Source organism: Nicotiana tomentosiformis, chromosome 7 (assembly GCF_000390325.3).
Source record: "Nicotiana tomentosiformis chromosome 7, ASM39032v3, whole genome shotgun sequence".
NCBI classification, from domain to species: domain Eukaryota; kingdom Viridiplantae; phylum Streptophyta; class Magnoliopsida; order Solanales; family Solanaceae; genus Nicotiana; species Nicotiana tomentosiformis.
Genome location: NC_090818.1, coordinates 2,373,074 through 2,386,715, shown reverse-complemented (window position 1 = coordinate 2,386,715; position 13,642 = coordinate 2,373,074). Strand labels below are relative to the sequence as shown.

Here is a 13,642-nt window from a genome sequence, read left to right as displayed (position 1 = left end):
TTAGGATCACCACTTATGTGCTAATTATGTGCAAATTATGTGCATACAGGCAGAGAAAGCTTGAGTCTAGAACTGACATATAACCAAGTGAAACATCCAAGGAGGAAAAAATAATTAAATGCCTACGGAGAAAGTGCCAAAAGAGTAAGTAATGTAATCTAGGGCCAAGTAATCTAGCTCATCTGACTCTGTGTCAGTTGACACTATGTACTCTCTCTCTTCTTTTTCCTAGAGCAGTTTCTTCTTTCATTATTCCTACCTCTATTACTCCAATGGCACTCAACAAAATTATGTGCATCAATGTTAAGGTTGGTGTCTAAAACTGATCAGGAGGAAAAAAAGGATTAAATGCACCAAGGAAGTTCCAAAAGACCAAGCTATGTACTCTCTTTCTTTTCTTTCTCCTAAAGAATTTTTTCTCATTCTCTCAAGTGCTACAAGGATATTATCAATCATTTCTTAAAGGAAGAAGCTCTTCATATTATCAATCATGTCTTAAAGGAAGAAGCACCCCTTATCTGCAAATTATGTGCATAAATGTGGAGAAGACTTGTTGTCTAGAACTAACATATGAGCAAGTGAAGCATCTGAGGAGAAAAAAACAATTAAATGCATCAGGGGAAAATGTCAAAAGGGTAAATAAAGCAATTGAAAATCCAAGTAATCTAGGTGATGTGACATTATCAGTTCACACTCTGTGCTCTCTTTCTCTTTTGTTTCTTAGAGCAATTTCTTCTCTCATTATTCGCTCAAAATGCTACAAAAAAGATTATCAATCATTTTTTTGAGAAAGAACTCTTCATATAAAAAAATATTCTTTAGGTTTTTCTTTTTTTTAAGGGGTGGAGTGGTGGAGGATCGTGAAAGAAACTTAAGTTATATATTATCAATCTAGATCTGTTAGATTTTTATACTGCCAAGTGATCTTGCCTTTACTGCTCTAAGGGGTGGAATGTTGGAGGATTATGCATGATACTCATGTTATATATTCTTTTAAACTTTTATACAACCAACTGGTGTTGCCTCTATCGCTCCAACGACATTCAACACAAATGTCAAAGGTGCTCTCATATGTCCAACATTAATTAACACTTCTCCAACCTCGTTACCAGCATCCTTTATCCTTTTACTAGTGAAATATGCTGACTAGAGTTAAAAATTTGTTTGGTTCCCATAGGTCGATTGTGATGACATCATGTTTCTATCATTGAAGGAAATTAAATTCACATATCCATGATATAAGATTGTAAATTTTCAAAATTTTTAGTGGTTAAAATTAAATAAATACTTGATGATACTTGACGAATTATAAACCATGAGAACATAAACCCTAATTGATGGAAGAGTAAATGCCAATAGATGCCACCAAAACATTAGGATCACCTCTTATGTGCAAATTATATGCATCGATATGGCAAAGACTTGGTGTCTAGATCTTATATATGACCAAGCGAAGCATCTCACGAGGAAAAAAGAATTAGATGCATCAGGGGAAAGCTCCAAGAGAGTAAGTAATGTAACTAATAATCAAGTAATCTAGGTGATCTGACAATGTGTCAGTTCACCTTCACCCTGTTGAATTCGACCATTGTGTCCAATAGATCCTTCCTACGGGGAAAATCATTATACAGATAGTGTTTGGCATAAAACTAACTGCTTAAAAAGCATATAATCCCTAAAACAGGAGAGTAAAGCGTGGAAGTGAATCCATACAATGAAATAACCTCTACCCCTTCGCATACTGCGGTCTGGGGAGAATAGTGTGTGCACAGAACTTAGCCCTACCTTGTAGAGGTAGAAAGGTTGTTTCCAATAGACTGCAGCCTACAAATTCCTAATACCAAAATCATCACTACAATTTCCAAGATATAAACTAGGTTGTAGCAATAGTAGCTGAATTCCCTAAAGACTACGGTTCGGCCTAATTATAGCAAGTACAGGGTACACTTTGAGCACATAGCAGCATTCTTGATAGAACAAAAAGAAACACCAAAACGTGCTGTGGATCACGTTATACATTGCAAAACGAAGATTCTAAATTTTATTCTATCTTCAATACAATATGACCAAAAAGTTCCAAACTTTCTCATCAACAACACAACATTAACTCAGTACACTAAAGTCAAATAATCCTTCTTCTGAAGCACAATAAACACAAAAAACACACACACGAAGAAAATACCATAGTGATACAAAATAAGGAAATTAATACCTGCAATAGATAAGCAAAACAGAGGTCTCCTTGTTTGACGCACCCTATTTTATGACACTAAACTCAACTTCTGCAACTGTTTGCCTTCCTTCCAGTTTGCTTTAAATTTCTTTTTCTACTTTTAGCTCTTTATTGGTTTTAATTTGTCTTCTGAGAACGCCGAATATAAGGAAAGCGAAGAATGGAAGGGCATTAGCGCAAGAAAGCGGTGAAAAAAAGTGCCACTGCTGGTCCTTGTTATAAACATTGCGCTTATAGCAATGTATAAATCGCATTTCCACATTTCAACTTATAATTCGCATATTGTAATTGCGACTTCCGTTCTGCTATTGAACCGTTGGATATTGCGGCTTATAAAGCTTCTTATGATCGCAAGGAGTATTGGGTCAATTGGTTTTTTGGCTCTTTACAAACTTGTTTTTAGTTTTATGACCCTACCTCTTATTTTACACATGGGAGATTTATTTTTACACGTAAGAGATTTGTCTTTTACACATAAAAGATCTAAAAAGGTCATTTTCTTATATTCAAAATTGTAAAAGGGCATGATACACAAATAGCACTATTTTAGATACATCTATAATCCAGTGTATTCATAACAAAAGCTAAAATATTTGGTTTAATTTTGGGGAAAAAAGGTATTTGAAATTGAAATTGAAAAAAAAATAATTGGTTCATATCTCCTTTTAGTCTTATCAAATAATTACAAGGGTAGCAAGTTAGAGTGGCTGTCCAAGTGGCCAACATTGTTTGCATTAGTAATATTACAGGCCAAAGTTTTACATGTTGAAAGTAGTTCCTAGGATATCTGCCCATAGTGCATCATTGACAAACACCAGAGGTACTGCCAAAATTCTAATTCTGGTGAAGGAGTAGTTCACTTGTTAATAACATAATATTCTGTTCTTGTCTTGTCCTCTTGACCTAATTTGTCGAAGTTACTTTTGCCATCCCAATTGGATTAGTTTTGGTAGATTGTAATTTCACAATTAAAATGATATCGCTATGTAACATTTGATTTGATGCTCCAATTCAATCACATTCCTAAAGATCATAATTCATAACTACTAGGCCGTGATAACAATTTCTATTGTTGTTGGACACGCCAAGATCTTAGAAATGGGCAAAACCTCATCCCAAGATCCTAGAAGTTTGTTTCCCTCATAGCACGTCATAGACACTAAGGTTTGACTTGATCTACGATATGATCAGCTAACGCAAAAGGTGTGTCATGCAATGTTGGAGGCTAGCGCGCGTCATAACCATCGAGGTTTACTTGATCTACGACACGATCAGCTAAATTAGATGGTGTGTCGTGCACAATGATAGAGCATTGTGCCATGCCTACTTGTTGAATTCATTTGGTTGTGATTTGTGTTGCAATCAGTGTTTTAAAAGGCGTGGGCGTAAGGCGAGGCGTTTTACATATGCCTCAGCGGGGCGTAAGCCCCGAGGCGTGGGGCGTAAGCCCCATAGGTATTTAGTTTTTAATATTTTATAAAATAATATAATGACGGTAAATATTTATAAACAGATAAAATTACATAAATATTGAAGAAAACTATATATATGTGTGCTCCATCCCTACAAAAAACTAATCAAAACAATCTATTATACGTTACTTACAAGCACAAGTAATTTGAGTCAAAGAATAAAGTTTTCTATATGGAGGAACAAAAAGGATGATTAACCTGCAATTTGAACTTTGAATTTGCTGCTATGAAGAAGAATGTAGTTCTCTTTGTATTTGTAAAAAAAAATTAAATATTTGTTGCTTTTGGGAGATATTAGCAGACTAGCGGACAAGAAAAAAAATTGGGAAAACCATGAATTAGGGCTTAAATCAATAAAAAAAGGTCTTTACTTTTAAATTTAATACTTTTGAATTCCTTTTTAAACCTTTTGAGTAATTACCAAACTGACTTTTGAGAATTTGGGTATTATATGAATGATTAATTCAACAAATTTTGTTTTAATTTGAAAAAGCTTCTTGGGCTTACTCCTTACTAAAAAAACGCGCCCCGAACGCCCGGGTTTCGCCCCACACCATCGCCCCGGGACGTTTTTGGTACGCCTCGCCTCGAGGCTCGCCCCAGAAACGCCTTTTAAAACAGAGGTTGCAATATTGTTGATGAGCTTGTCCCAACCAGATTTTGGCCACTGCACCCATCATTGGAACTAGAAAGCAACTAAAGGCAAAACAAATTGTTAGCTTTCAGCTTTTGTTTCCTAATAAAATGCCCCGGCTAGACCCATTTTTGGAGCCAGATAATTAAGAAAGGAACACAGTAAAAAATTTCATATCCTGCTTGCAATGGCTATGAAATCTTTTTACGCTTTCCATCTAAAATACTACCTATTTACAAGGGTAAAACGCCTGTTTGATTTCAGAAAGAAGCCAAAATTCACTTGTGCTTTAGATTAACTGATTAATTGTTTGTTAAAGGCTTATAAAAGATGTTCCCATTTTCAATTTTATCTTCCCATCAGAATTTAGAAGCAACCATCAAAGGGAAAATAGCTAAATATTTCTTTTCCAAAAGGGATACAAGAAAATGTATGTCAATCCATGCATCCAAAAGTTTTGCCACTTCCTGTATTTGGAGAAAACCATACTATATATGGACATCAACAAGGATTAGGGATCTCACTATGTACATTGAGTACGTAAAACTAATAAATAGGGAAATGCAATGCTATTAAGGTTAAATTGTTTGATTTGGTATATTAACCAAGTGCGACTAAATATTTACTACAAAGTATTTAGCCATAGCAATACTAGTAAAGTTGATTTGTTTTAGCTGGATGCGGCTAAATATTTACCATAATAACACCTGGCATTATATTCCCAAATAACAATAAGAACCTTATGAAGGGGAGGAAAATACCAAAAGAAGGCTATTCAAGTAAATTAAATCCAGATAGTACTTAGCTGTATCATTATTTACATTTTTGGCTTCACTAATGAATACATTCAACTATTACAAATTACAACAGGGTGCACACTCAGCACAGTTAATACATATGGACTATGATAGCGAGTTTTATAGATGCAACTAAAATTTTGCTTCAAATTTTAAAAAGATAGTGCACTCTATTATGATTTAATTACTCAGATATGACCAAGTGAACCTCCAAAGAAAGAAAAAGAATTAAATTCATCAGCGAAAAGCGCCAAAAGGGTAAGTAATAAATGGAATAATTTTTTTTTTTTTTGATAAGGTAAATTGTATTAATCAAAAGGGAGAGAACTCCCATATACACGAAGTATACCAAAGACGTAGAGAATTTACATCAGAACATGATTCTCTACAAAAAAACGCCCAATCTTCTATACAAGTAGGGGCTAAATGAGTGCACCAAAAAGCGATCAAAGATAAAAGACTATTCGTAAGATGTGAAAAAGGAGACTCAATCTCCTCAAAAGCTCTCCTATTTCTCTCCCCCCATACTAGCCACATGAGAGCTAACGGGGCGAACTTCCACGCCTTCTGCTTTCTTCTTCTACGAAAACCGCCCCAGCTATGTAACATTTCCTTTACAGTGCTTGGCATCACCCATTGAACACCAAAAAGATTCAGGATTTCCCTCCACAAAGCAGAGGACACAGGGCAATGCAACATAAGGTGATCAACTTCCTCCCCTGAGCTTTTGCACATGTAGCACCAACTAACAAGTGTAATTCCCCTCTTTCGGAGATTTTCAACAGTCAAGATCACTCCCCTTGCCGCTAGCCATGCAAAAAAGCACACCTTCGTGGGCGCCCTAGGAATCCAGATCGAGGAGTATGGAAAAGTGGTCTCCTCTCTCACCAACATACTCTGGTAAAAGGACTTTACGGCGAACAAACCATCGCCACGCAAGCCCCATCTCCAAGAGTCACAGGATGGCTGAAGCCTGTCTTGCCCGTATAGCAGCGCCAACAAAACTTGGAGCTCCGCAATCTCCCAATCTTGCATGTTCCTCCTGAATGAGAGGTCCCATACTACCCTCCCTTCATGCTCCTTGCGAATCTGTTGGACCATCAGTTCCTTCTGGTTTGAAACTCTGAAGACGTGGGGGAAGGAGACCCTCAAAGAATCCTCTCCACACCACCTATGATTCCAAAAGCTGATTCTCCTTCCATCTCCCACCCTGTAAGTGATGTTGCCGCTGAATGCTTCCCAATTCTTCATGATACTCCTCCACATGCCACACCCGAAAGGTGTTGTGATCGCCTTGGTCCTCCAACCCCCTCCCGTTGAGTCGTACTTTTCTACTATGACCTCCCTCCATAGAGCATGCTCTTCTACCCCGAATTTCCACAACCACTTTCCTATTAAAGCTCTGTTAAATACCCTAAGATCTTTCACTCCAAGTCCACCCCACTTCTTTGGGGAAGTGACTGTCTGCCAATTCACTAGATGAAACTTTCTAGTTCCATCCGCCGCATCCCACAGAAAGTTCCTTTGAAGTCGCTCCAGTTTTTCTGTGATGCTCACCGGTGCTTGCAACAGTGATAAGTAATAGGTGGGCATACTCGATAAAGTGCTTTTGATAAGCACTTCCTTACCTCCTTTTGACAAATACCGTTTCTGCCACCCTGCTAATCTTTTTTCAACCCGTTCGATCATTGGATTCCAAACCGTAGTATCCTTATATGAAGCGCCCAAAGGGAGGCCCAGGTAAGTAGTGGGAAGGGAGCCCACCTTGCATTTGAGAACACCAGATAAGGCATCAATATTAGTAACCTCACCTACCGGGAAAATCTCACACTTGCCGATGTTGATTTTGAGTCCTGATACTAACCGAAACCACTGCAGGACCTGCTGCAGGTAGGTCAACTGATTCATGTCGGCATCACAGAAAACCAGTGTGTCATCCTCAAAAAGCAAATGTGAGACTCTTCGGGCACTGAGCACCCCAATCGAAGCTGAGAATCCTCTCAAGAAACCTCCGCCCGCCGCACGATCCATCATTTTGCTCAGAGCATCCATCACTAGAATGAATAACATGAGGGATAGGGGGTCACCTTGCCTGAGACCCCTGGAGCTGCCAAAGAAACCACACGGGCTACCATTAACCAGGACAGAGAATGAATGGAATAAAATCTAAGATCCTCTTTGCATTTAGAAGTGAAACCTTCTTATTGACCATTATAAAGTTACTGCAGCGTGTATAATACAAGAGTAAGTTCAGTTGCTATTCTAGAAAAGTAATTACCACTCATTTAATATTTGGAGATTTGATTTAGTCACAGTAATCAACAGAGATCAAATGGATTTGCTTATGAAGAGAATCCAGCTGGAAAATAACTTTCAAAACGGAACATAAAAATCTATTGAAGTGATAATCGCGTTTTATGATTGTGAAACAGCAAAAAGAGATGTTGCATGTGGAATAATCTCTATAAGCCGACTAGAAAATGAGTTCAGGTTCTTTGATTATCATTTTACCAAGCGCAGGAATCAAACCTCAAAGAGTTGTGACGTATAACGTACTTCACCTTCTTTTCCTCTTCTCCTCTTTGCAGCAAATGGCGGTGCATCTGTCCTCCCCTTGATCCAGCACTAGATGCTCTGAGACTAAGATGTAGAGAGAAATTAACAAATGCAACGAGTTATTAGTGAATTAACTACACTCTTGGTGGAAACTTCAGAGGAAATGAATGACAAAATCACAAAAAACACATGCATATGTCATATCTCATTATGGTGGCAACTTCATGAAGATGCAGGTATTTTTCAAACATATCCAATCATATAAGGGAGGGGAAAAAAAAAAGATGACATGAGATAGGAGTTCACTTGTCTGTCAGCGTCCAATTATTGAATTTCATCGTCCTATGTTTCCCCTTAATTGCATATTGCAGTACAGCGATAGAGATTGCTAGCAAAGAACAAACATGAATTTAAAACAGAAAGAAAGATGGATCAAGGTAACATCATCAAGGACAAAAGACCGGGATTATATGATCAGCACCCCATGACAGCACAGTTATACACAAAGCTACCAGATCGCTTTCAGCCAAGCAAGTCCCATTGTATCGGCCCTTCACTTGGAACCCATGAATTCACTTCGATATATTCTGCACCTCCCTTGGGTCCACCAATTACAATTAGCCTGTTACCACATGCTCGAAAAGCCAAACCCCAACCATACATGGAAGCTGCTCTTTCGGGCAGCCGTCCTATGGTAACCCACGCTTTATTTTGCTTGTCATACTTCCTCACCTCCATGTCAGCATAATCAGCCGCGTACAGCTCATTGTGTACAACTGCCACCAAAGGAGGTGCATCAGATGTAGCAGGCATATCATTCCTAGCAGCGTTAGCTTGCACCGGAGACATGTTTGGGATTTCACGCCACGTTCCTTTTTCCAGATCATACTCCTCCCCACAAGTCAACCGCTTCGATTCGGCTCCTCCAATTCCTCCTATCACATAAAATTTTCCATCCATGAATACCCCTGAACACATCTTACTTGGCTTGTTCATGCTTGGTAAAGTCTTCCACGTTCCTGACTCCGAATTGTAAAGTTCAGCTGAGCTAAGAATATTGCCTCGTGAGTCACAGCCACCAGCTAGAATGCCAATCTCCCCAATGCTGGCAGAACCAAACAAACATCTCGGTACATTCATCCGCATCCCAGATGACCACGTGTTTGTCAATAAACTGTAACGATAAATGACAAGCGAAAAGATCTCCTTTCCAAACACAAGCAGCTCTGTGCCAACTGCCAACGACTCCTTGTCAGCCAACACGAAACACTCATCAGGAGTCATAGCTGGCAGATGCATCCAACGACCGCGACTAGGATCAAAAGCTTCCCATTCAACCAGTTGGCAGGAGAAATAAACCCAATGCTCAACCACACCATTTTCCCGCCGCAATTTGTAAAGTTCGCCGCTCCTAATCAATGAGCGAAAGCTACGATTCAAAGATGCTATGGCGCCATAATCCGACCGAGAGCAATGAATGAGACAACCGATGGAATTGTCACGGCCAATGGCATGAATAAGAGAGCTCGAATCAAAATTATCCCCAGCATGACATTTATTGCCAGCTTGCTCGTTCGGGGATGCTGAAGAGTTGCCCAAAGATAGAGCGACTTCCACTCTGTTGAAAGCATCAGACTTATTTGGCAACTTGCATTTCACAAGTTCACACTCCTGATAATTTACCAATGGCTCTTTGCCATTCATGCAAGCCACCCAGTTACTTTCTCTCTGACGATCTTTTGAAACCAAACAAGACTGATCTTCTAACATATCGTCCAGACTAAAACCAAAAGGATTTGATAAAGTGAAGGAAGTTGATTGCAATGAACTGAAAAAGACAACCTTTTTTGTATCTGGTGAATTCTACCTCTGTTGTTTTCCTTGATTTTCCTATTAATATAGTTTTTTTTTCTTTTTGTTTTTCGGTATGTATTAGTATATAAGGGTAGTTATTCAATTTTTGTACTATTTGGTAGAAGAAGAATCGGGGCCTTCGGATTCTCTCTTCTGAAATTAAAGTAAGATTTGGCTTCACAAGGAGGAAAAATTAATTAAATGCCTAAGGAGGAAGTGCAAAAAGAGTAAGTAATGTAATCTAGGTAATCTGACGGTCTCGGTTCAAACTATGCACTCTCTCTTTCTCTTTTTTTCGGTGGAGCAAATTCTTCTCTCGTTATTCTCTCAAGTGCCACAAGGAAGATTATCAATATTTTCTTGAAAGAAGAAGCTCTTCCTATACAAAATTTTTCTTAAATTGGGTAAGAACTTCTCTATCGTTTTCTTAAGGGGTGGAGTGGCGGGGTATTGTGCATGACACTCAAGTTACATTTCATGAATCAAAATCTGTTAAATTTTTACACTAATAAGCAGGCTTACATTTGTTTCACCACTAGGCAGTCAACACAAAGGTCTAACGTCTTCCAAAACGCTTGACGTTAGTTAGCACCTCTACATCGTTCCTAACAGTGTTGTTTATATTTTTCTAGTAAAATTAGTTGATTAGAATTCGAAAGTTCTTTGGTTCCCATGGATAGATTGACATGCATTCTCTTTCTATCATTTTAGGAATTGAATTCACAAAACAATGATATGGGAGGGAATTTTTTATTCACCTTTCTCGTAAATTATGTTTAAGTATTTACTTATATGCTACTTGTAGAATTATAAAGCATGAGAGCAAACCGTAATTGATGGAAGAGTAAATTCCAAAGATGCCTACCAAAATTTTGAGACCACCCGATATGCGACTGATAAGAGCATAGATGATGAGAGGATTTAGTAAATAGCACTGATATTAAACATTTTCTCTAGATAAGTAGAGCCTGTAATTTCTAGGTTTAAGCTTTCATGAAAAATACTTTTTAAGGGAAAACAGCTACCGTTGTAGGACTTGCAGGACACCTCCCCCCACCCCCACCCCCACCCCCCACAAACCTTCCATTTAAGGGTTAACTACATAATAGCAAAACCAAAGACAACTAGCGGCAATTATAGCCTATAAAAGTAACTTTAGCTAACATGGAAGCGACATATGATACAGTCGCTTCCATTGCAGTTTTGAGTGTTCTAAGGGACCAGATAAAGCAGGCAAGATAAGGTTGTGCTTTTGGAGTAAAATTTGACCATTAGTACAAGTGCATAAATACCTAGAATTCTACCAATCCGGAGGGGTTTTTAATTGAAAGCTGAAGCATGCACTACTGAACTTGCTCAAAATGTCATGTTTGCGTGCATGAAAATCTTCACTAAATGTATAATTATGATGTTTGCTTCTTTACGGAAAAATCGAAATATAAACTTATAGATTCTTATAAAAATTAGCATTCTTTTAATTGCTTATGTTCTTGGACACACTTATAAACTAACAATACGAAAAATAGTCTAGCAGGCAAAAGTAAATGTTTACTATTAAATAACAAATATCTGCAATGGCAGCCAATTACATTGTTGAAGAAATGTTTACTTTCAATTATGAGATTATGGTTTGTGGGAAATATGCTAGAATGTTTAATGATATAACTTTTGCAGCAAATTACAGTCTATCTAAGTGATTTTCACCTAAAACTTACATGGCATTTTAAGCAGCGACTTAAATGTATTTAATGCAAAACGTATGTATAAATTTCAACTTTGAAACAGTGTACAGTATTAGGTTATCAAATCATCGCTACCTCCAGACATAATATCTTTTATATCGACTTGATGTTTTTTACCTCGACTTAGTTAGTCAGATACTCTAAATTTTCAGTTTTTTACTGCATCAGTCCATACAGTCAATGCATCAATGCTAGATGATAAAGGCTACAGCATCTGGAAGTCTATAGAAAGTAAATATCTTTCTCAACAGATAAACATTACGATATTTGTATTTCTTGCGCTTAAGAGTTCAGTATGATTAGATATTAGATATATTTGTGGTCTCTTTTCTGGATCAATTCAGAAGTTTGATACAATTCTTATTGTGCAGGCAAAATAAAGAGATAGAACGTTGTCAGTGGATTCAGTAAAAAGTGACCAATGATCTGAAGTAAAAGATTCTGGAAAACCAGCCAACACAGAATTTTCAATGGATAGCAATCTAGAGGAAATTAATAAATGTTTGCGTCGTACTCTATGTAGTAAACTTGCAACAAAGCCACCACTATTAACTTTTGCCTTCAGACATGTCTACATGAGTTTTCCTGAGCCATTTTTGCATTTGCACGCGTACACAAGATATACATATTCCTCAATCCACTCTTTATACAATAAACATAATAGGTAGCATTGGTAAATAGAAATAAGGTGAGTACAAAAATCTCTCTATCTCGTTCATTTAATTACCACAGAAGCACTTTGACCAATCATACACATAAATACGAGCATGTTTTGCATCATATATCAGTTCGCGAAAAGCAACTTAAGCTAGACAAGAGTCTAAGAACTGTTACACATTGGCAAACTAAAAGTTCCGGCATCTTCACTAATTGAAGAAGTGACAGAATAATAGATTTCCAAGATTTAAAGCTCTTTAAGTGTGACTAAAAGGATAAACATTTATGGTAGTTGAGCAAATATCTAGTAGTACAAATGCAACAAAAGTATACCTTCAGCTAGCGATGTTGACTGTGAAGTATCACCATCAACATTGCCAAACTTAAAGTTCCTTCTTTCTTTTTTTGAAGTTTGTTTATTGAGATGGATCATTAGCTAATTGGTTGTCAATCTTAATCTCATGTTTATGATAATTTCCTCTTTCATGCAGTTTGCAAAAGGTGCATCCATCAAACGGCCAGTGAAACTAAGCACTCATGCATCTATCAAGCAGCCGGTGAAACTAAGTGCTGCCCTGAGTGCAAAGAAGAGTTGGGCTTTTTTCCTGAATAACATCTCAAGTAAGGACTGGCTCCATTTCTCTTTTAGTTATTACAAGCTTTTGATGAGTCGCTATTAGATTAAATGGGTGGAGAGGTCTCTCTACATGCACAAGGTAAGCGTAAGGTCTGCTTACACACTACCCTCCCCAAACCCCATTTGTGGGATTACACTGGGTATGTTGTTGTTGTTGGGTGGAGAAACAAAGACAAATAATCCAATAGTTGATCTTAAAAACAAGTCTATGACACTTTTTCTTCAACTAAGATAATGATCTTTGAAATTAGTAAGAATCACTACTTCTTACAGCCCGTCAAAAGATTCACTTTTGTAATCATCCTATAAAAAAAAAAATTTGTTTGATAAAGTAAAAAATTTCATTAAAAGAAGGGCAAAAAATGCCTGTATACAAGAGGTATACCAAAATGTATAAAAAGCTTACGAAATGATATGATTTTCAATGAAAGACACCCAATCTTTTATAAGGAAAACGAGGAATGGAAGGGCATTAGCACAAGAAAGCGGTGGAAAAAAGCGCCACTTTTCTTTTACTTGCTCCTTGTTACAAACAACACGCTTATAAAACGTATCCGGTAAAAGCGATGTATAAATCGCATTTCGACATTTCAACTTATAATTCGCATTTGTAATTGCGACTCACATATCGCATTCAAGGCATGCAACTTATTAATCCATTCAGCTATTACGACTTGTGAACCATTTGGATATTGCGGCTTATAAAGCTTCTTATGATCGCAAGGAGTATTAGATGGACATCTATAATCCAGTGTATTCATAAAAGAAGCTAAAATATTTGGTTTAATTTTGGGGAAAAAAGGTATTTGAAATTGAAATTGAAAAAAATAATTGGTTCACATATTAAATACTATTATTTACGGACATATGGTATATATCTACAAAAGTATTTCAACATAAGAAAATTCGACCCTTCCTTGTAATGTACCTCCCACTCGGGAAGTTCTATTTTCCTTCCATATTAATCTGTTTGGCTTTTTTTTTGAGAAGAAATCTGTTTGGCTTTTTTTCAATTATGGAAAATCATTTTTTTAATTTTCAGGACTACACCTGACTATTT

At 37.2% G+C, this 13,642-nt stretch overlaps 1 protein-coding gene and 1 pseudogene across 1 annotated transcript in view; both read right to left on the bottom strand.

The window, feature by feature from the left end:
* The window catches only part of LOC117272941 (F-box/kelch-repeat protein SKIP11-like), an 18,777-nt gene extending 5,135 nt beyond the window's left edge, over positions 1 to 13,642 (bottom strand). The window contains exon 1 of the mRNA XM_070181230.1: positions 9,535 to 13,642. The gene's annotated coding sequence lies outside the window, so the exon portion shown is untranslated. The remainder of the gene's footprint in view (positions 1 to 9,534) is intronic.
* On the bottom strand, positions 7,718 to 9,515 carry LOC138896403 (F-box/kelch-repeat protein SKIP11-like; annotated as a pseudogene).